The sequence below is a fragment of the Phoca vitulina genome, unplaced genomic scaffold (assembly GCF_004348235.1).
Source record: "Phoca vitulina isolate PV1807 unplaced genomic scaffold, GSC_HSeal_1.0 scaffold84, whole genome shotgun sequence".
Taxonomy (NCBI): domain Eukaryota; kingdom Metazoa; phylum Chordata; class Mammalia; order Carnivora; family Phocidae; genus Phoca; species Phoca vitulina.
Genome location: NW_022589787.1, coordinates 562,780 through 586,597, shown reverse-complemented (window position 1 = coordinate 586,597; position 23,818 = coordinate 562,780). Strand labels below are relative to the sequence as shown.

Sequence of the window (23,818 nt, the reverse complement as noted above, 5' to 3'; positions counted from 1 at the left end):
TCAGGTCAGGTTGTAATCCCAGGATCCTGGGATCGAGCCCCACATCAGGCTCCCTGCTCAGCAGGGAGTCTGCTTCTCCCTCTCCCTCTGCCTCTCCCCTGTTTGTGATCTCTCTCTCTCTCTCAAATAAATAAATAAATAAAATATTTAAAAAATACTGGAAGTCTTAGCCTCAGCATTCGATAAAAAAACGAAATAAAAGTCATCCAAATTGGCAAGGAAGTCAAACCTTCACTATTTGCGGACATGGTACTCTATGTAGAACACCTGAAAGATCCAACCAAAAAGTTGCTAGAACTAACACATTCATCCAGCGAAGTCACAGGATATAAAATCAATGTACAGAAATATGTTGCGTTTGTCCACAAATAATGAAGCAGCAGAAAAAGAAATAAAGGAATTGATCCCATTTACAATTGCACCAAAACCAATAAGATATCTAGGAATAAACTTAACCAAAGATGTAAACAATCTGTACTCTGAAAACTATAGAACATCTAAGTAAGAAATTGAAGAAGACACAAAGAAATGGAAAAATGGCCCATGTTCATGGATTGGAAGAACACACATTGTTTAAATGTCTATACTCCCCAAAACAATGTAAACATTCAACACACTCCTTATCAAAACATCACCATCATTTTTTCACAGAGTTAGAACAAACAGTCCTAAAATTTGCATGGAACTACTAAAGACCCCGAAGAGCTGAAGCATCCTCTAAAAGAAAAACAGAACTGGAGTCATCACAATTCTGGACTTCAATCTCTATTATAAAGCTATAGTCATCAAGAAAGTATGGTACTGGCACAAAAACAGACACAGATCAATGGAACAGGATAGAAAACCACCACTATATGGTAAACTACTCTTTGACAAAACAGGAAAGAGTATCTAATGGAAAAAAAAAAGACAGCATGTTCAACAAATGGTGTTGGGAAAACTGGACAGAAACATGCAGAAGAATGAAACTGGACCACTTTCCTACACCATATGCAAAAATAATTTCAAAATGGATGGAGGACAATTTGAGGTAGGAAACCATCAAAATCCAGAGGAGAACACAGGAAGCAACATCTTTCACTTTGGTTATAGCAACTTATTACTAGACACATCACTCTAGGAAAGGGAAACAAAAGCAAAAATGAACATTGGGACTTCATCAAGATGAAAAACTTCTGCATAGTGAAGGAAACAATTAACAAAACTAAAAGTCAGCCTATGGGATGGGAGAAGATATTTGCAAATTACATATCTGATAAAGTGCTGGTATCCAAAATATATAAAGAACCTATCAAACTCAACACCCCCGAAAAAACCAAATATTTCAGTGAAGAAATGGCAGAAGACATAAATAGACATTTTTCCAAGGAAGACATGTAATTGGGTAACAGACATATGAAAAGATGTTCAACCATCAGGGAAATACAAGTCAAAACCACAATGAGATACCACTGTACACCTGTCAGAATGACTAAAATTAACAACACAGGAAACAACAGATGTTGGCAAGGCTGCAGAGAAAGAGGATTCATACCAACTTACACTGTTGGTATGAATGCAAAGTGGTGCAGCCACTCTGAAAAACAGTATTGAGGTTCCTCAGATAGGTAAAAATAAGCTACCCTGCGACCTAGCAGTTGCAGTACTAAATATTTACCCAAAGATACAAAAATACAGATTCAAAGGGGCACATGCACCACAATGTTTATAGTAGCATTATCAATGATAGCCAAAATATGGAAACAGCCCAAATGTCCATTGAGTGATGAATGGATAAAGAAGATGTGGTATATATATACAATGGAATATTACTCAGCTATCAAAAAGAAGGAAATGTTCCCATTTGCAGTGAAGTGGATGGAACTAGAGGGTATTATGTTAAGCGAAGTAAGTTAGAGAAAGACAAATATTCTTTGATTTCACTCATATGTGGAATTTAAGAAACAAAACAGATGAACATATGGTGAGGAAAAAAAAACAGGAAAACAAACCCTGAGACTCTTAATGATAGAGAACAAAGTGAGGATTGATGGAGGGAGGTTGGTGGGTGATGGGCTAAATGGGTGATGGTTATTAAGAAGGACACTTGTTATGATGAGCTCTGGAGGTTATATTTAAGTAATGATTCACTAAGTTCTACTCCTGAATCTAATATTACACTATATGCTAATTAAGTAGAATTTAGGTAAAAAATTAATAAAAAGTAAAATTAAAATATAAAAATAACAGACATAAAAATATTTATGCACTCAACATTAATGTAGCTAAATATATAAAGCAAAAACAGAGCTAAAAGAAGAAATAAACAGTAATACAATAATTGTTGGAGACTTTAAAATCCCACTCTCAACAATGAATAGATTACCCAGACAAACAATGAGACAACAGATTTGAAAGCAGTGTGGAATAAATGGAGTGAACATACATGTACAGAACATTCTATCCAAGAACTGCAGCACATACATTTTTCTCAAGTGTACATGAAACATTTCCTAGAATAGAACTTATGTTAAGTAACAAAACAATTCTTAGACAATTCATGAAGTTTCAAATCATGTGAAGTATTTTCTCTGATCACAATGGCATAAAACTAGAAATAAAGAAGGGAGAAAATGGAAAATAAAAACTAAAACACATGGAAATTAAACAATAGTCTTTTGAACAACCAATAGATCAAAGAAGAAATAAAGGGGAAATAAAAAAGTTTCAGACAAACAAACAAAAAAAACATATCATAGCAGAACTTAAGGGATATAACAAAACTAGTTCCAACAGAGAAGTTCATAGCAATAAATTTTCATAGTAAGAAGCTAGAAAAATCCCAAATAAACATCCTAAGTCTATGATTTAAGGAATTATAAAAAAAAATACAAAACAAAACCTGAGCCCAAAGTTAGCAAAAGAAAGAAAATAATAAAGATTAGAGGATAAATAAATAAAAGAACAGAAAAACAATAGAAAAGATTAACTAAATCAATGGTTGTTTCTTTAAAATGATAAAATTGACAAACCAATAACTAAGTTAACCAAGTAAGAAAGAAAAAGGAACCAAAGCAATGAAATTATAAATGAAAAGGGAGACATTACAAATGATACCACAAAAATTCAGAGGATAAAGACTACTATGAACAAGTATACTAACAAACTGGACAACCTAGAATATTTTTTAAAGATCATAGAAACATACCACTTATCAAAATTGAATAAAAATAGACAATCTGAAGAGATCAATTGCCAGTAAAGACATTAAATCAGTAATTAAAAGTATCTCAATGAAAATAAAATGCAGGATCAAATGGCTTTACTGGTAAATTTTACCAAATACTTAAGGAAGAATTGACACCAACCTTTCTCTAACTCTTCCAAAAATTAGAAGAGGAGGGAACCTTCCTAAATTCATTTTATAAGGCCAGAATTATCCTGATATCAAACCAGAAAATAATCTTACTAGAAAAGGGAAGAGGCCAATATCCCTGATGATTATAAATGCAAAACTTTTTAAAAAATATTAGCAAACCTACCTGGAAAACAGTGTGGAGGTTCCTCAAAAAATTAAAAATAGAGCTACCCTATGACCCAACAATTGCACTCCTGGGTATTTACCCCAAAGATACAAATGTAGTAAAAAGAAGGGCCATATGCACCCCAACATTCATAGCAGCAATGTCTGCAATAGCCAAACTGTGGAAAGAGCTGAGATGCCCTTCAACAGATGAATGGATAAAGAAGATGTGGTCTATATATACAATGGAATATTACTCAGCCATCAGAAAGGATGAATACCCAAATTTACATCCACATGGGTGGGACTGGAGGAGATTATGCTAAGTGAAATAAGTCAAACAGAGAAAGTCATTTATCATATGGTTTCACTTATTGTGGAACATATGGAATAGCATGGAGGACCTTAGGAGTAGGAAGGGAAAAATGAAGGGGGGGCGGGAATCGGAGGGAGAAAGGAACCATGAGAGACTATGGACTCTGAGAAACAAACTGAGGGTTTTAGAGGGGAGGGGGTGGGGGGATGGGTTAGCCCGGTGATGGGTATTAAGGAGGGCACATACTGCATGGAGCACTAGGTGTTATATGAAAACAATGGATCGTGGATCACCACATCAAAAACTAATGATGTATTGTATGGTGACTAACATAACATAATAAAATAAAAAAAAAATAAAAACATTAGCAAACCTAATTATTTTTTAAAAAAGATTTTATTTATTTATTTGTGAGATACAGAGAGAGAGATAGGCAGAGGCAGAGGGAGAAGCAGCAGGGAGCCCGATGTGGAACTCCATCCCAGGACCCCAGGATAAAGACCTGAGCTGAAGGCAGATGCTTAACTGACTGAGTCACCCAGGCATCCCTAGCAAACCTAATTCAGCAGCATATTTAAAAAATCATTTACTATGATCAAGTAGAATTTATCCCTGGGATGCAAGCCTGGTTCAACACATCCATATAAAATAATGCGATACATCACATTAACAGAATGGAAGGAAAAATAAGTATATTACTGCCTCAATAGACACAGAAAAAGAATTTGACAAAATTTAATATTCATTCATGATAAAAACTCTTCAGAAATTAGGCATAGAAAGAACACAGCTCCATGTAATAAAGGTCATATATGACAAGGCCTCAGCTAATATAATACTCAATGGTGAAAGGGTGAAACTTTTCCTCTGAGATCAGGAACAAGAAACTCTCACAACATCTATTCTATTATAGTACTAGAAATTTTAACCACAGAAGAAAGATAAGAAAAAAGAAATCCTACTCAATGTAGTATTTTAAGTTCTAGCCACAGAAGCCACAAAAGAAAAAAAAATATCAGAATCGGAGAGGAAGAAGTAAAATTGTCTTTATTTGCAGTGACGTTGTTTTATATATAGAAAATCCTAAAGATGCAGCTTAAATTGTTAGACATAATTAATGAATTCAGTAATGTTACAGGATACAAAATTAAAATAAATCAGTAGGATTTTTAGACATTCACAACAAATTTTCTAGTAAAAAGAAATTAATACCATTTACAAAAGAATCAAAAAGAGTAAAATACTTAGAAATAAAGTCAACTAAGAAGTTGCAACATCTCTACAGTGAAAACTACGACATTGATAAAAGAAATTGAAAGAGAGGAATAAATGGAAAGGGATCCCATGTCAAGAAACAAACCCAAGCATACACAGCCAACTAATATTTCAACAGAGAGCCAGGTATATTCAATGGAGAAAAGACCTCATCTTTAATAAATGGTGCTGAGATAATTGGATAGTCACACATAAAAGAATAAAATTGGATCCGTCTTACACCACTCAAAATATTAACTTGAAATAGATGAAAACCTTAATCATAAGACCCAAAACCATGCAAATCCTATAAGAAAACATAGAAATAAAAACTCCTTAAGTTGGGTCTGAGTAATAATTTTTTGGATGACACCTAAAGCAGAAGCAAAAACAAAACAAAACACTAAACAAGTGGGACTAAATAAAGCTACAAAGCTTCTGCACAGCAAAAGAAACCATGAACAATGTGAAAAAAACAAAACAAAACTACAGAGTGGGAAAAAAAAATTGCACACCAAACACCTGACAAGAGGTTCACGCCTAAAATATATAAATGACTCATAGAATTCAGTAGTAAGAACAACAACAAATAACCCAATTTAAAAATGGGCAAAGATCTAAACAAATGTTTCTCCAAAGAAGGTATATGAAAGCCCAAAAAAGTACACGAAAATACACTCAACATCAGTAGTCATTAAGGAAATGCAAATTAAAATCACACTGAGATAGGGGCGCCTGGGTGGCTCAGTCGTTAAGCGTCTGCCTTTGGCTCGGGTCATGATCTCAGGGTCCTGGGATCGAGCCCCACATCGGGCTCCCTGCTCGGCGGAAAGCCTGCTTCTCCCTCTCCCACTCCCCCTGCTTGTGTTGTCTCTTGCTATGTCTCTCTCTGTCAAATAAATAAAATATTTAAAAAAATCACACTGAGATATAAGCTCATACTTTTTAGAATGGCCATTATCCAAAAGACAAAAGATGACAAATGCTCACATTAATGTGGAGGTAAGAGAACCATTATGCAATGTTGGTTGGATTGTAAATTGGTACAGCCACTGTGGAAAACTGTACTGAGGATCCTCAAAAAACTACGTATGCCCCAGCAATTTCACACTGAGAATATATGCAAAGGAAACAAAAACACTAATATGAAAAGATATCTGCACCACCATGCTTATTAGCAGCATTATTTACAATAAACAAGATGTGTAAACAACCTAAGTGTTCATTGATGGATGAATTGATAAATAAATGTGATATATATATAATGGAATATTTTTCAGCCATAAAAATAACAAGGATATCCTGTCATTTGCAGCAACATGGATGAAACTTGAAGGCATTATGCTGAGTGAAACAAGTTAAGAGAGAGAAAAACAAATACTATATGGTCTCACTTATATGTGGAATTTAAAAAAAACAAATAAACCAAAACAGCAAATGAATTGTAAGAGATCAGACTTATGGTTATCAGAAGTGAGGAGCTGAGGGAGGGCAAATCGTAAGGAGGTGGTTAAGAGGTACAAACTGCCAGTTATAAGATGGTTAAAACACACACACACACACACACACACACACACACAGAAGCCCAAAATGTTGTCACTTAGATCGAGTTGCAAATCTGAACCTTAATACATAATCGAATTGCAATTTCAACCTCCCCTAGAAATGTAATCTTAAACTGGTCAGCTGGGAATTTTTCAATCAGTGCTGATGAGTCTGCCACATAGGGAATCTCCATTCCTCCTCTCCAAAAATGAAGTAATCTGCATGACAAGACATCTTGTTTTTCCCCTAAGGGAAAGCCATCATTCCTGAAACAATCCATTTTTTAAAATTTAAATTCAATTAGTACATCATTAGTTTTTTGTGTAGTGTTCAATGATTCATTATTTGCGTATAACACCCAGTGCAAATTACATCACATGCCATCCTTAATGCCCATAACCCACTTACCCCATCCCCCCACCCATCGCCCTTTCCAGAACCCTCAGTTTGTTTCCTGGAGTCAAGAGTCTCATGGTTTGGTTCCCTCTATGACTTCTTTCCATTCAGTTTTCCCTCCCTTCCCCTATGATCCTCTGTGCTATTTCTTATGTTCCACAGGTGAGTGAAACCATATGACAATTGTCTTTCTCTGATTGACTTCACTTAGCATAATACCCTCTAGTTCCATCCATGTCAATGTAAATTGTAGGTATTCATCCTTTTTGATGGCTGAGTAATATTCCATTGTATATGTGAACCACATCTTCTTTGTCCATTTATCTGTTGAAGGACATTTTGGCTCCTTCCACAGTTTGGCTATTGTGGACATTGCTGCTTTTTACATTGGGATACAGGTGGCCCTTCTTTTCACTACATCTGTACCTTTGGGGTAAATACCCAGTAGTGCAACTGTTATGTCATAGGGTAGCTGTATTTTTAACTTCCTTAGGAACCTCCATACTGTTTTCCAGAGTGGCTGTACCAGCTTGCATTCCACACAACAGTGTCAGAGTGTTCTCCTTTCTTCACATCATCACCTCCATTTGTTGTTCCCTGTCTTGTTAATTTTAGCCATTCCAACTGGTGAAGGTGGTATCTCATTGTGGTTTTGATTTGTATTTCCCTGATGACAACCATGTGATCCTCTCAATTGATGCAGAAAAAGCATTTGACAAAATACAGCATCCTTTTTTTTAAAAAAAATATTTTATTTATTTGTGACAGAGGGAGACACAGTGAGAGAGGGAACACAAGCAGGGGGAGTGGGAGAGAGAGAAGCAAGCTTCCTCCCAAGCAGGGAGCCCAATGCGGGGCTCAATCCCAGGACCCTGGGATCATGACCTGAGCTGAAGGCAGACGCTTAATGACTGAGCCACCCAGGCGCCCCTACAGCATCCTTTCTTGATTAAAACTCTTCACAGTATAGGGATAGAGGGAACATACCTCAATATCATAAAGCCATCTATGAAAAGCCCACAGCAAATATCATTCTCAATGGGGAAAAAGTGAGATCTTTTCCCTTAAGGTCAGGAACATGACAGGGATTCCCACTCTCACCACTATTGTTCAGTATAGTACTAGAATGTAGTGAAAAGAAGGTGTCATCGGTTTTTTTCCTATAGTTAAGAGTCTCTTATGGTTTGCCTCCTTTCTGTTTTCATCTTATTTTATTTTTCCTTCCCTTCCCTTGTGTTCATCTGTTTTGTTTCTTAAATTCCATATATGAGTGAAATCACATGGTATTTCTCTTTCTCTGACTGACTAATTTCACTTAGTATAATACCCTCTAGTTCCATCCATGTCACTGGAAATGGCAAGATTTCATTCTTTGTGATGGCTGAGTAATATTCCATTGTGTATATATACCACATCTTCTTTATCCATTCAACTGTTGATGGACATCTGGACTCTTTCCATAGTTAGGCTATTCTGGACATTGCTGCTATAAACATTGGGGTGCATGTGGCCCTTTGATAAATATTTATCCAATTGGATAAATACCTAATAGTGCAGTTGCTGGCTCATAAGGTAGCTATATTTTTAACATTTGAGGAACCTCCATACTGTTTTCCAGAGTGCCTGCATCACTTTGCATTCTCACCAACACTGTGAGAGGTTTCCCCTTTCTCTGCAGTAGTGCAACTGTTATGTCATAGGGTAGCTGTAGTGCCAACCTCTGTTGTTTCCTGAGTTGTGACTGGTGTGTGGTGGTATCTCATTGTGGTTTTGATTTGAATTTCCCTGATGCCAAGTGATGTTGAACATTTTTTCATGTGTTTGTTAGCCTATTACATGTCTTCTTTGGAGAAATATCTGTTCATGTCTTCTGCCCATTTCTTGACTGGATTTGTTTTTGGGTGTTGAGTTCGATAAGTTCTTTATAGGTTTTCAACACTAGCCCTTTACCTGATAAGATATTTGTAAATATTTTCTCCCATTCTATAGGTTGTCTTTTAGTTTTGTTGACTGTTTCCTTTGCTGTGTAAGCATGTTTCTAGAAATTTTAAAATGTATTAATAAATTTGCAAATAAAAATGCAGATACAACAGTTCACAATTGATTACTAAGTTTTCACTAGAAATTAGGGTTTCACAAGTTAAAAAAATTAACATATGCAATAATTGAAACTCCTATTACTAATAAGGGAAACATCTCTATATGCCAGGTAAGTATGAATGGTGGAGACTCCTTTTTTATTGTTGATAAAAAAAAGGAATTCTATTTTAAAATGAAGCTGCTTTAAAGAGAAAATAAAACATAGGACCAGATTAGAATGTAAAAAAGAAAGTTGTAGAAGTTTTATAGAAAATAAAACTTTGAAAATAAATTTTAATGTGTAGTCAAGCTGTCTAAAATTAAAATACATTTATCTAAAATATGAGTTTTAATATAAAAAATGAGCTGAAGCAAAATGAGTATTTGGTTGTTTCTCTGTTAAAAGGATTTTTTTTTTTTTTACTTTTGGTCTAATTTTGATAACAGATAGTGAAAGATTTTTTTACCGTTTTTTTTTTTTTTTTTTTTACATTTCATGATTATCTGTGATCCTATTTAGGAAAATACTTTAAAACAATTTTATTTAAATTTTTTTAGTTTTGCTTAAATAATAACTATATGTATTTTTTTAATTAAAGACTTTATTTATTTAATTGACAGAGAGAGACACAGCGAAAGAGGGAACACAAGCAGGGGGAGTGGGAGAGGAAGAAGCAGGCTTCCCATGGAGCAGGGAGCCTGATGCGGGGCTCAATCCCAGGACCCTGGGATCATGACCTGAGCCGAAGGCAGATGCTTAACAACTGAGCTACCCAGGTGCCCCTGTTTTGTTTTGTTTTGTTATTTTATTTCACTATGTTATGTTAGTCACCATACAATACATCATTAATTTTTGATGTAGTGATCCATGATTCATTATTTTTGTATAACACCTAGAGCTCCATGCAGTACGTGCCCTCCTTAATACCCATCACTGGGATAACGCATACCCCCCACCCTCCCCCTAAAACCCTCAGTTTGTTTCTCAGAGTCCAATCTCTCATGGTTCATCTTTCCCTCCGATTTCCCCCCCTTCATTTTTCCCTTCCTTCTCCTAATGTCCTCCATGCTATTCCTTATGTTCCACAAATAAGTGAAATGATATGATTATTGACTTTCTTTGCCTGACTTATTTCACTTAGCATAATCTCCTCAAGTCCCATCCATGTTGATGTAAATGTTGGGTATTTCTGATGGCTGAGTAATATTCCATTGTATATATGGACCAAATCTTCTTTATCCATTCATCTGTTGAAGGGCATCTTGGTTCTTTCCACAGTTTGGCTATTGTGGACATTGTCCTTATGAACATTGGGGTGCACATGGCCCTTCTTTTCACTACATCTGTGTCTTTGGGGTAAATACCCAGTAGTGCAATTGCTGGGTCACAGGGTAGCTCTATTTTTAATTCTTTGAGGGACCTCCACACTTTTTTCCAAAGTGGCTGTACCAACTTGCATTCCCACCAACAGTGGAAGAGAGTTCCCCTTTCTCCACAACCTCTCCAAAATTTGTTGTTTCTTGCCTTGTCAATTTTTGCCATTCTAACTGGTGTAAGCTGGTATCTCATTGTGGTTTTGATTTGGATTTCCCTGATGGCTAATGATGATGAACATTTTTTCATGTGTCTGTTAGCAATTTGTATGTCTTCTTTGGAGAAGTGTCTGTTTATGTCTTCTGCCCATTTTCTGACTTGATTATTTGTTTTTTGGGTGTTGTGTTTGAGAAGTTCTTTATAGGTCTTGGATTCCAGCCCTTTATCTGTAGTGTCATTTGCAAACATCTTCTCCCATTCTGTGGGTTGCCTCTTTGTTTTGTTGACTGTTTCCTTTGCTGTGCAGAAGATTTTTTATCTTGATGAAGTCCCAAAAGTTCATTTTCGTTTTTGTTTTACTTGCCTTTGGAGATGTATCTTGGAAGAAGTTGCTGTGGCCAATGTCAAAGAGATTACTGCCTATGTTCTCCTCTAAGATTTAGATGGATTCCTGTATCACATTGAGGTCTTTCATCCATTTTGAATTTATCTTTGTGTATGGTGTTAGAGAATGGTCGAGTTTCATTCTTCTGCATGTGGCTGTCCAATTTTCCCAGCACCATTTATTGAAGAGACTGTCTTTTTTCCATTGCATAGATTTTCCTGCTTTGTCGAAGATTATTTGACCATAGAGTTGAGGGTCCACATCTGGGTTCTCTATTCTGTTCCATTGGTCTGTATGTCTGTTTTTGTGCCAGTACCATGCTGTCTTGGTGATCACTGCTTTGTAATATAGCTTGAAATCAGGCAACGTGATGCCCCCAGCTTTGTTTTCTTTTTCAACATTTCCTTGGTGATTCGGGGTCTCTTCTGATTCCATACAAATATCAGGATTGTTTGTTCCAGCACTTTGAAAAAAATGTCATTATAATTTTGATCAGGTTGGCATATGTAGTTTTTATTTGAATTCCAGTTAGTTGACATACCATGAAATATCAGTTTCAGGTGTACAATTTAGTGATTCAACACTTATATACAATACATGGTGCTCATCACAATAAGTGTATGCCTTAAAAAATACAAAAAAAACCCTCATCTTTTTTATTTGCTTTTAGACAGGGAGGGAGGGTGGAGGGCAGAGGGAGAGGGAGAGAGAATCTCAAGAAGGCTCCATGCCAGAAAGGGGAACCCTCCTACACTGTTGGTGGGAATGCAAGCTGGTGCAACCACTCTGGAAAACAGTTTGGAGGTTCCTCAAAAAGTTGAAAATAGAGCTACCATACGATCCAGCAATTGCACTACTGGGTATTTACCTCAAAGATACAAAAGTAGGGATCCGAAAGGGTACGTGCACCCCGATGTTTATAGCAGCAATGTCCACAATAGCCAAATGGTGGAAAGAGCCAAGATGTCCATCGACAGATGAATAGATAAAGAAGATGTGGTATATATATACAATGGAATATTATGCAGCCATCAATCGGAATGAGATCTTGCCATTTGCAATGACGTGGATGGAACTGGAGGGTGTTATGCTAAGCGAAATAAGTCAATCAATCAGAGAAAGACATGTATCATATGATCTCACTGATATGAGGAATTCTTAATCTCAGGAAACAAACTGAGGGTTGCTGGAGTAGGGGGTGGGGTGGGAGGGATGGGGTGGGTGGGTGATAGACACTGGGGAGGGTATGTGCTATGGTGAGTGCTGTGAATTTTGCAAGACTGTTGAATCAAAGATCTGTACCTCTGAAACAAATAATGCAATATATGTTAAGAAAAAAATAATAATAAGAAGAAGAAGATAGCAGGAGGGGAAGAATGAAGGGGGGAAAATTGGAGGGGGAGGTGAACCATGAGAGATGATGGACTCTGAAAAACAAACTGAGGGTTCTAGAGGGGAGGGGGGTGGGAGGATGGGTTAGCCTGGTGATGGGTATTAAAGAGGGCACGTTCTGCATGGAGCACTGGGTGTTATACACAATGAATCATGGAACACTACATCAAAAACTAATGATGTATGGTGATTAACATAACAATAAAAAATTAAAAAAAAAAGAAGGCTCCATGCCAAGCACCCAGCCCAATGTGGGGCTTGATCACACATACCTGAAATCATGACATGTGCCCAAATCAAGAAGTAGAGCACTCCAACCCACTGAGCCACTCAGGCTCTCCAATCTTTTTGATATTTTTGACAAACTTGCCAAACTCAAATTCTAAATTTTTGTTTGTTTATTTTTTTACCTTCAATATTCCAAATAATTTGTTGAACTAATTAACCTTATTTGACATGTAAAATACATGGAAAACATTGTTAAATAAATTATACTGTCTTCTCTATATTGTATTTGTAAGACTGTGACACACGTGGATAAAGTCCATTGTCCTTATGCAAGAAATTCCTCCTCATTGTCAGACTTTTGCCATCTTGATGTCCTTGTAACATGACAACAGTCTGCTTTTGAATCAGAAATAAAGGTGGGCAAACAATGACTGTAAACTAAGAAACACTTGGGACAATGGGAATCAAGACAGCCACAGGTTCTTCCTAGATCCCTGGAAAACCCCATATTTTTACTTTTACTTTTTTTTTTTTTTACATTCCTTGATCTACAATAGTGCATTTAAGATGACTCAGATTATGAATAGACATTGGTGTAGAGACTTCTATGAAATTGCAGAAACAGTCAACCAGCAGTGTCTGACCTGTTTGATTCATAATCCTGGAAAAACTGTTTGTTTGTTCCTAGAGACTTCACACTTCCTTCTTGGCCCTTTAATTACCTGTAGCTGGACTTCATTTTACTGCCACTTTGTATGGGTTTTCAATATGTTCTTGTTGTTATATATTTTCCAGATGGGATAGACTTTCCTTCCTGGAAAGCAGATGGCCTCACAGTTAAAAAAAAAAAAAAAAATTAAAAATGTGTTTCCCACTTGAATTGTACTTTTCCCTATATCCAATGATTGAGGCACCCACTTGACTGGACAAATCACAGGAGCATTAACAAAAACCTTAGAAATTCTTGAAATTCTGCCAGTATTCAACATTCTGATTTCTTGCTGCCTTATGCAAGTATAATCTGCTTCTATAAGTCTCTAATATCTTATGATCAAGCCTGTCATCAACAGGTTAAAGAAGCCTTACTTAATCCTATTCAAAGGAATCTGACAGTCATAGTCAAGAGCTTGGTGACTGGTATTCTCAAACATCATCAGAGGAAGATAATCTTGTGACCCATTGAAAAGCACCTTACCAAGTAATCCAGTCCACAGACATTGCTGCAAATCTAAAAGATCCTTGAGATCTCTAAATTAAGTTAATGAGGATGAGAAGTAACTGATATCAGCATTGACTGCTGCCACTGAAGATGATGAATCAAGACTTCAAATTCAAATGAACATAAAACTCCTTTTCCTTCTTTTCCTTTCCTTTACTCTGGCATTGACTTGGAAAGATAATACCTTCATCTCTATCTCCAGGTCTTTGTTAAGGGGGAAGGGTAAATCCTTTTATTTTAGTCTAGGAGTAAATCTAACTCTGTCCCTAACTTTTAAAAAGCAAAATAAGACATTTCATTGGTTGGTTCAAGATTGGACATAATGGAACAAACGTATGGGGATATAGTCAATAATATTGTAATGGTGTTTTATGATGACAGATGATAGCTACACTACTGGTGAGCACAGCATAATTTATAAAATTGTTGAATCACTATGTTGTACACCTGAAAATAATGTAACATCATGTGTAAACTATACTCAAACAAAAAGTTTACTCAGTTAAATTTTGTTATTTTACAAGATAAATATGCCATGGGTGTGCAATGTACAACATAATGACTGGAGCTAATACTGCTGTGGGATATATAGGAAATTTGTTAGAGTAAATCTTAAGAAATCTTATTACAAGGACAATTTTTCTTCTTTTTTCTTCAGTTTTTCCTTTTATTGTATCTATATGAGAAGATGGAATGTTAGCTGAACCTATTGCGGTTATCATTTCATGATATATGTAAATCAAACCATCATGCTCTATGCATTAAAATTATACAGTGATAGGGGCAACTGGCTGGCTCAGTCAGTAGACCATTCAACTATTGATCTCATGATTGTGAGTTCGAGCCCCATGTTGGGTGTAGAGATTACTTAAAAATAAAATCTTTAAAGAACATGCAGTGATATATATCCATTCATTCTCAATAAAACTAAAACAAATGGGTCTTTGTTAAATTTCTAATAAGAACTTATTTGTTAGGGGAGGAGCAAGATGGCGGAGGAGTAGGAGACCTAAATTTCGTTTGATCCCAGGAATTCACTAGATAAGGATCAAACCATTCTGAACACTTACGAACTCAACAGGAGATCGAAGAAAAGAATAGCAATAACTCTCTGAACAGAATAGTGACCACTTTCTGGAAGGTAGGATGTGCGGAGAAGTGAATCAGAGGTGATATTTGGGAAGATAGACGGCGGGGGGAGGGAGCCTCCATCAGCCGCTACTGGCAAGTGATAGAGTGGTGGAGCACAAAACCGGAACTTTTAGAAGTCTGGTCCGCTAAGGGATGTCTCTCCAGTGGCTAAGCAGGGGATGGAACCCTTGCTGGGACAGTGTGGTCTCAGGACCCTTGCGGTCACAGAAAGATCGGGGGTGCCTAAGTGCATCAGAGCTCCCAGGTATTAGAGCAGGGAAGCCGGCTGCAAAGACGGAGCCACGGAGTGGGCTCTCAGCTTGGGGTTGCCATAAACCATGATCTGCGGCACAGCCAGCCACTGCTCTTCAAGCAGGGTCTGAACAAGTGGCAGATCTGGGGAGACTCCCCTTCCTCCCCCAGGAGGAGTGGCATGTGAGCACTCTGCAGGAATCTGCTGGGTTTGGAGACTCCAAACGGGGTCGTGTGCCAGAGATAGAAATGCTCAGTCACAGGCTGGGTGAGCACGGAGTGCGGCCCGAGACCGGGAAGAAAGGAGTGATTGACTGCTTTACTCTGGGGGCTCACTGAGAAGTGGGGCCCCGAGTTCCTGGCTCCTCCAGGGCAGAGATTGGGAGGCTGCCATTTTCACTCTTGTCCTCCAAATCTGTACGGAAAGCTTGCAGGGAACAAACGCTACCGAAAGCAAACCCAAGCAGATTACTTAGCCTGGCCCCTGGCAAGGGCAGGGCAATTCCGCCTCAGGCAAAGACATTTGAGAACCACTGCAACAGACCCCTCGCCCAGAAAATCAGCAAGAACAGCCAGCCAAGACCAAGTTTACTGATCAATGAGAACGGCAGAACGCCAGCACTAGGGAAATACAGCACATAGAATTCATGGCTTTTTCCCCCAAATTCTTTAGTCTTTCAAAGTTTTTTTTTTTTTTAATTTTCTTTTTTTTCTTTTTCTTTTTTTTTAAATTTTTCTTTTTCCCTTTTTCAACCAACACATTACCAATCCCTTTTTTAAAAAATCTTATTTATTTTTCATTTTTAGAGTCATATTCTATCCCTTCATAGTAGCTAACGTTATTTTTGGTATATATATTAATTGTTCTCTCTTTGAAATTTTGGGATACAGTTTCTTCTAATAGACAAAATATACCCTAAATCTCTAGTGTATAGCTTTGTTCTAGTCTCCTGCCTGATCACAATCACGCCCTTTTTCTTTAAATTTCTCCTTTCTTTTTTCAACCACCTTCTTATCTTATCAATTCCTTTTATAAAATCTTCTATAATTTTCATCTTTACAGTCATTTTTGTACATATATAAGCTTTTCTTTCTTTAAAATTTTGGGAGGCAGTTTCTTCTAACAGACCAAAATACGTGCAAAATCTAGTGTGTAGCACTGATCTATGTACCAGCCTGACAATATTTGATCATATTCTTTTTTTAATCTTCTTGTTCTTTTCTTTCTTTCTTTCTTTCTTTCCTTCCCTTTCTTTTTCTCTGGTCTCAGGTCTCTTCTGATTTGTTTAGTGTACATTTTTCTGGGGTTGTTGTTACCCTGTTAGCATTTTGTTCTCTCGTTCATCTATTCTCCTTTGGACAAAATGACAAGACAGAAAAAATCACCTCAAAAAAAAGAACAAGAGGCAGTACCGACTGCCAGGGACCTAATCAATATGGACATTAGTAAGATGTCGGAACTAGAGTTCAGAATGATGAGTATAAAGATATTAGCTGGATTTGAAAAAAGCATGGAAGATATTAGAGAAACACTTTCTGGAGAAATAAAGGAACTAAAATCTAACAAAGTCGAAATCAAAAAGTGAGATGCAATAAAAAATGGAGGCTCTAACTGCTAGGATAAATGAGGCAGAAGAGGGAATCAGTGATATAGAAGACCAAATGATGGAAAATAAAGAAGCTGAGAAAAAGAGAGATAAACAACTACTGTATCATGAGGGCAGAATTTGAGAGATAAGTGATACCATAAGACTAAACTATATTAGAATATTTGGGATCCCAGAAGAAGAAGAAAGAGAGAGAGGGGCAGAAGGTATATTGGAACAAATTATATCAGAGAACTTCCATAATTTGGGGAAGGAAAGAGGCATCAAAATCCAGAAGGCACAGAAAACCCCCCTCATAATCAATAAAAAAATGTCAACACCCCAACATCTACTAGTAAAACTTACGAGTCTCAGAGACAAAGAGAAAATCCTGAAAGCAACTCGGGAGAAGAGATCTGTAACCTACAATGGAAGAAACATTAGATTGGCAACAGACTTATCCACAGAGACTCGGCAGACCAGAAAGGACTGCCATGATATATTCAGAGCACTAAACAGGAAAAATATGCAGCCAAGAATACTATATCTAGCTAGGCTGTCATTGCAAATAGAAGGAGAGATAAAAAGCTTCCAGGACAAACAAAAACTAAAGGATTTTGCAAGCACAAAACCAGCCCTACAAGAAATCTTGAAAGGGGTCCTCTAAGCAAAGACAGAGCCTAAAAGCAACATAGGCCAGAAAGGAACGCAGATAATATATAGTAACAGTCACCTTACAGGCAATACAATGACACTAAATTCATATCTTTCAATAGTTACCCTGAATGTAAATGGGCTAAATGCCCCAATCAAAAGACACAGGCTATCAGATTGGATAAAAAAAACAAGACCCATTGATATACTGCCTGAAAGAGACTCATTTTAGACCCAAAGACACCTCCAGATTGAAAGTGAGGGGGTGGAAGTGATTTACCATGCTAATGGACACCAAAAGAAAGCTGGGGTGGCAATCCTTATATCAGACAAATTAGATTTTAAACCAAAGACTATAATAAATTTTTTTTTTAAGGTTTTATTTATTTGCGAGAGAGAATGAGAGACAGAGAGCATGAGAGGGAGGAGGGTCAGAGGGAGAAGCAGACTCCCTGCTGAGCAGGGAGCCCGATGTGGGACTTGATCCCGGGACTCCAGGATCATGACCCGAGCTGAAGGCAGTCGCTTAACCAACTGAGCCACCCAGGCGCCCCACCAAAGACTATAATAAGAGATGAGGAAGAACACTACATCATACTTAAAGGGTCTATCCAACAAGAAGATCTAACAATTGTAAATATCTATGCCCCTAACATGGGAGCAGCCAATTATGTAAGCCAATTAATAACAAAAGTAAAGAAACACATCAACAACAATACGATAATAGTAGGGACCTTTAACTTATTAAACTCAACACCCAAAGAATAAATGATCCAATCAAGAAATGGGCAGAAGACGTGAACAGACATTTTTCCAAAGAAGACATCCAAATGGCCAACAGACTCATGAAAAAGTGCTCAACATCGCTCAGCATCAGGGAAATCCAAATCAAAACCTCAATGACATACCACCTCACACCAGTCAGAATGGCTAAAATTAACAGGTCAGGAAATGACAGATGTTGGCGGGGATGAGGAGAAAGGGGAACCCTCCTACACTGTTGGTGGGAATGCAAACTGGTGCAGCCACTCTGGAAAACAATCTGGAGGTTCCTCAAAAAGTTGAAAATAGAGCTACCATACGACCTAGCAAGTATACTACTGTGTATTTACCCCAAAGATACAAATGTAGTGATCCCAAGGGGTACGTGCTCTCTGATGTTTATAGCAGCAATGTCCACAATAGCCGAACTCTGGAAAGAGCCATGATGTCCATCAACAGATGAATGGATAAAGAAGATCTGGTATATATATACAATGGAATATTATGCAGCCATCAAAAGGAATGAAATCTTGACATTTGCAACAACGTAGATGGAACTGGAGGGTTTATGCTGAGCGAAATAAGTCAATCAGAGAAAGACATGTATCATATGATCTCACTGATATGAGGAATTCTTAATCTCAGGAAACAACCTGAGGGTTGCTGGATTGATGGGGGGTGGAGGGATGGGATGTCTGGGTGATAGACACTGGGGAGGGTATGTGCTATGGTGAGTGTTGTGAATTGTATAAGACTGTTGAATCACAGACCTGTGCCTCTGAAACAAATAATACATTATATGTTAAAAAAAAAAAAGAAGAAGAAGATAGTAGGAAGGGAAAAATGAAGAGGGGGGGGAATTGGAGGGGGGAGATGAGCCAGGAGAGATTATGGACTCTGAGAAAGAAACTGAGGGTTTCTAGAGGGGATGGGGGTGTGGGGATGAGGTAGCCTGGTGATGGGTATTAAAGAGGGCATGTATTGAATGGAGCACTGGGTGTTATATGCAAACGATGAATCATGGAACACTACATCAAAAACTAATGATGTAATATATGGTGATTAACATAATATAAAAAAATAAAAAAAAAATATGCAACAAAAAAAAAGAACTTATTTGTTACATGTATTTTTCCCTGGCTGGGGATTTGGCAAGGAAGGCTGGGCAGGCAGCAGCTGTGAGTCTTAGAGTGCAGTGGTACAGATTCTGAGAGAGGACTGGTTCCACGCTGCGTGTCCAGCCATGCTGGCACAGTGGCCTGCAAGCAGCAGTGGGTCTAGCCCCACATATGATTGAATAACTGCAGACTGCAGTGATTACCCAAGCCATGCTGGAGGAGGAAGAGCTTGAGGCTGCTAGGTTTGAGAGAGAACAAAGGATGATAGAAAAGACTCCCATGTCATGGGATAGAGAGCCTGTGGACATTCAGTACTGTAGACTTCAACATAAAAAGCAAGATCTACTCCAACTTTTTATTGACTAAATGGAACAGCAACAACTAGAGGAACAGAAGAAGAAAGATGAATTGGAGAGATAAAAATAATCTTTAAAAGTTACTAAGGGTAAAAATTCCATTGATGCAGGTGGATACAATCCAGTTATGAGAAAGTAGAGAGGAAGAGAAGATGAATCATACAATATTTCAGAGGTAATGGCAAAAGAGGAAATTTTGTCCATGGCTAAATAAATAAATAAATAAATAGAGAACGAGAATGAAAGGTCCTTTTTTAATCTCTATAAAAGGTCCTTTTCTGTATAAAAGACCTTCAGAAAAACGAAGATTCAAATAGTATAATTAAATATAGATTGTCTCAAATGGTTAGGTAGAATACTAAATTGTTTTTCATCCCAGTTCGGAATTGTCATGAACAGCGAGTACCATTTCAACAAGCAGAACACTTCCCAGAAAGAGTGATGCAATGGTACCAAGTGGAAGGCATGGAATGGCTTAGGATACTTTGGGAAAACGGAATTAATGGCATTTTAGCAGATGAAATGGGATTGGGAAAGACAGTTCAGTGTATTGCTACAATTGCATTAATGATTCAGAGAGGACTACAAGGACCTTTTCTTGTCTGTGGTCCTTTGTCTACACTTCCTAAATAGATGGCTGAATTGTAAAGATTTACACCAGACATTCCTACTAAATTATTTCATGGGACCCAGCAGGAACGTTGAAAATTGTGTAAAGAATATTCAAAAGTAAAAAGGGACACTGAATATTCATCCTGTGGTAATTACTTCATTTGAAATAGCCATGAGACACCAAAAGACTTTACAATAGTTATTGGAAATACTTAATAGTAGATGAAGGACACTGGATTAAGAATATGAAGTGCCATCTGATCAGGTAGTTAAAATGATTCAATGCAGATAACAAACTTCTTTTGCCTGGGACTCCCTTGTAAAACAATTTTTCAGAACTTTGGCCATCACTAAACTTTTTGTTGCCAGATGTATTCGGTGACTTGAAAAGCTTTGAATCTTGGTATGATATCACTAGTCTTTCTGAAACTGCAGAAGATATTATTGGTAAATAAAGAGAACAGAGTGTTTGCACATGCTGCACCAGATTCTAACATCTTTTTTACCTAAGTGACTAAAATCTGATGTTGCTTTTAAAATTCCTCCTAAATGAGAAATAGTCATTTATGCACCACTTTCAAAGAAACAACTCTTTTATACAGCCATTGTGAATGGTGCAATTGCAAACACACTTGAATCCAGTGAAAAAGGAACAGTTAACTAAGTACCATGGCATGACCAAGATGGCAAACTAGAAAGTCAATAAATTATAGCAAAATAGATGATTTCCCTAGTGAACTGGAAAAATTGACCAGTCAAATGTGGCCAGAAGTAGACTGAGAAAGGGCTGTTGTGGAAATGAACATCCCTGTACAATCTGAAGTTAATCTGAAGGTGCAGAATATAATGATGCTCCTTCATAAATGCTGTAATCATCCATATTTGACTGAGTATCCTATAGACCAGATCACACAAGAGTTTAAGATTGATGAAGATTTTGTAACAAATTCTGGGAAATTCTTAATTTTGCATCCAATGCTGCCAGAACTAAAAGCCAGAGGTCAAGTTTCTGCCTTTTTCTTTTTTTAAATGACAAGAATGTTGGACATTTTAGTGGATTACTGTCATTTTAGAAATTTCAAGTTCGGGGCATCTGGGTGACTCAGTTGGTTAAGCCTCCAACTCTTGATTTTCGCTCAAGTAATGATGTCAGGATTGTGAGATTGAGCCCTGCCTTGGGTTCTGTGCTAGGTCTAGATCCTACTTAAGATTCTCTCTCTACCTCTTTCTCTGCTCTGCCCTCTGCTCATGCTCTCTTTCTCTCTCTCTCTCTCAAAAAAAAATCAAGTTTAGCAGGCTTGATTGATCCATGGATTATTCAGAGAGAGAAAAAAATATGCATAATCACAAAAGTAAAGTGGATAATCTGGATTTTAAAACCTAAATGTTGGAGAGGTTGTGGAGAAGGGGGAACCCTCTTACACTGCTGGTGGGATTACAAGTTGGTATAGCCACTTTGGAAAACAGTGTGGAGGTTCCCAAAAAATTAAAAATAGAGCTACCCCATGACCCAGCAATTGAACTGCTGGGTATTTACCCCAAAGACACAGATGTAGTGAAAAGAAGGGCCAATGCACCCCAGTGTTCATAGCAGCAATGTCCACAATAGCCAAACTGTGGAAAGAGCTGAGATGCCCTTCAAGAGATGAATGGATAAAGAAGATGTGGTCCAGGGGCGCCTGGGTGGCTCAGATGGTTAAGCGTCTGCCTTCGGCTCAGGTCATGATCCCAGGGTCCTGGGATCGAGTCCTGCATCGGGCTCCCTGCTAGGCGGGGAGCCTGCTTCTCCCTCTGCCTCTGCCTCTCTCTCTCTCTCTCTCTGACTCTCATGAATAAATAAATAAAACATTAAAAAAAAAAAAGAAGATGTGGTCCATATGTACAATGGAATATTACTCAGCCATCAGAAAGGATGAATACCCAACTTTTACATCCACATGGATGGGACTGGAGGAGATTATGCTAAGTGAAATAAGTTAAGCAGAGAAAGTCACTTATCATATTGTTTCACTTATTTGTGGAACATAAGGAATAGCATGGAGGACATTAGGAGAAGGAAGGGAAAAAGGAAGGGGGTGAAATCGGAGGGGGAGACAAACCATGAGAGACTATGGACTCCGAGAAACAAACACAATTTTAGAGGAGTGGGGGGGGTTGGGTTAGCCTAGTGATGGTTATTAAGGAGGGCACGTACAGCATGGAGCACTGGGTATTATACGAAAACAATGAATTGTGGGTCACCACATCAAAAACTAATGATGTATTGTATGGTTACTAACATAACATTATAAAATAAAATAAAATTTTAAAAAATAAATAAAACCTATACAGGTAAATTACTGGATGCAAACAAGAACTTTAAAAGACGGTTTTTAGCTCAAATTTAAAACAAACATTCAAGACTGGAATCCTCAGAATTTTCTAGTTATCTTGAAAATCTCCATTTTCTCTTTATCTTTTTTGATTGTACATGAACTGGTGATTTGGGCATTAATTTGACTGCAGCAAATACAGTTATCATTGATGATAGTGATTGGAACCCCCACTTTGATCCTCAAGCTCAGGATAGATCTCATAGAATTGGACAGTCAAAGCCAGTTGTTGTGTATCATCTCATCACAGCAAATACTATGGATCAGAAAAATGAGGAAAGAGCAGATGCTAAAAGAGAACTGGAAAAGTTGATCATCCACAAAAATCATTTCCAAGGTGGTCAGTCTCGATTAAATTAATCTAAGAAAATTTTAGACCTTAAGGAATTAATGGAATTATTAAAATCTAGGTTTATGAAAGGGAAGTAAAAGTATCAGGAGAGGTCATTAGTGATAAAGATCTTTTAGATCAAAGTGATCTTGTTGATCAAATGAATGCCTCAGGACAGATAAAGAGAAAATGGAGATTTTCAAGACACTAGAAAATTCTGAGGATTCCAGTCCTGTATGTTTGTTTTATTGTATTTAAGATTTTATTTGTTTATTTATTTGAGAGAGATAGAGAGAGAGCATGAGCAGAGAGTGGGAGAAGCAGACTCCCTGGCTGAGTAGGGAGCCTGATGTGGGGCTCAATACCAGGAACCTGAGATCATGACCTGAGCAGAAGACAGACACTTGCCAACTGAGCCATCCAGGTGCCCCAGGAATGTTTGTTTTAAATTTGAGCTAAAGACTCCTTTTAAAGTTCTTGTATATATCTAGTAATTTACTTGTATTTGCTTTAAAATCCAGTCCACTTTACGTTTTTTTTTTTTTTTATGTTCCGTTAGCCACTGTATAGTACCTGATTAGTTTTTTTATGTAGTGTTCAGTGATTCATTAGTTAAGTATAACACCCAGTGCTCATCACAGTAAGTGCCCTCCTCAATACCCATCACCCTATTACCCCCTCTGCCCACACCCCTCCCCTCTGAAACTCCCAGATTGTTTCTTAGGGTCCATAGTCTCTCATGGTTCATGTCCCTCTCTGATTTCTCCCCCTTTGGATTTCCCTCCCTTCCCCTA

The 23,818-nt window shown here is 37.5% G+C and overlaps 1 pseudogene; it reads left to right on the top strand.

Moving 5' to 3' along the window:
* Positions 1-246: 246 nt before the first annotated feature.
* LOC116626187 lies at positions 247-23,282 on the top strand (annotated as a pseudogene).
* Positions 23,283-23,818: the final 536 nt, after the last annotated feature.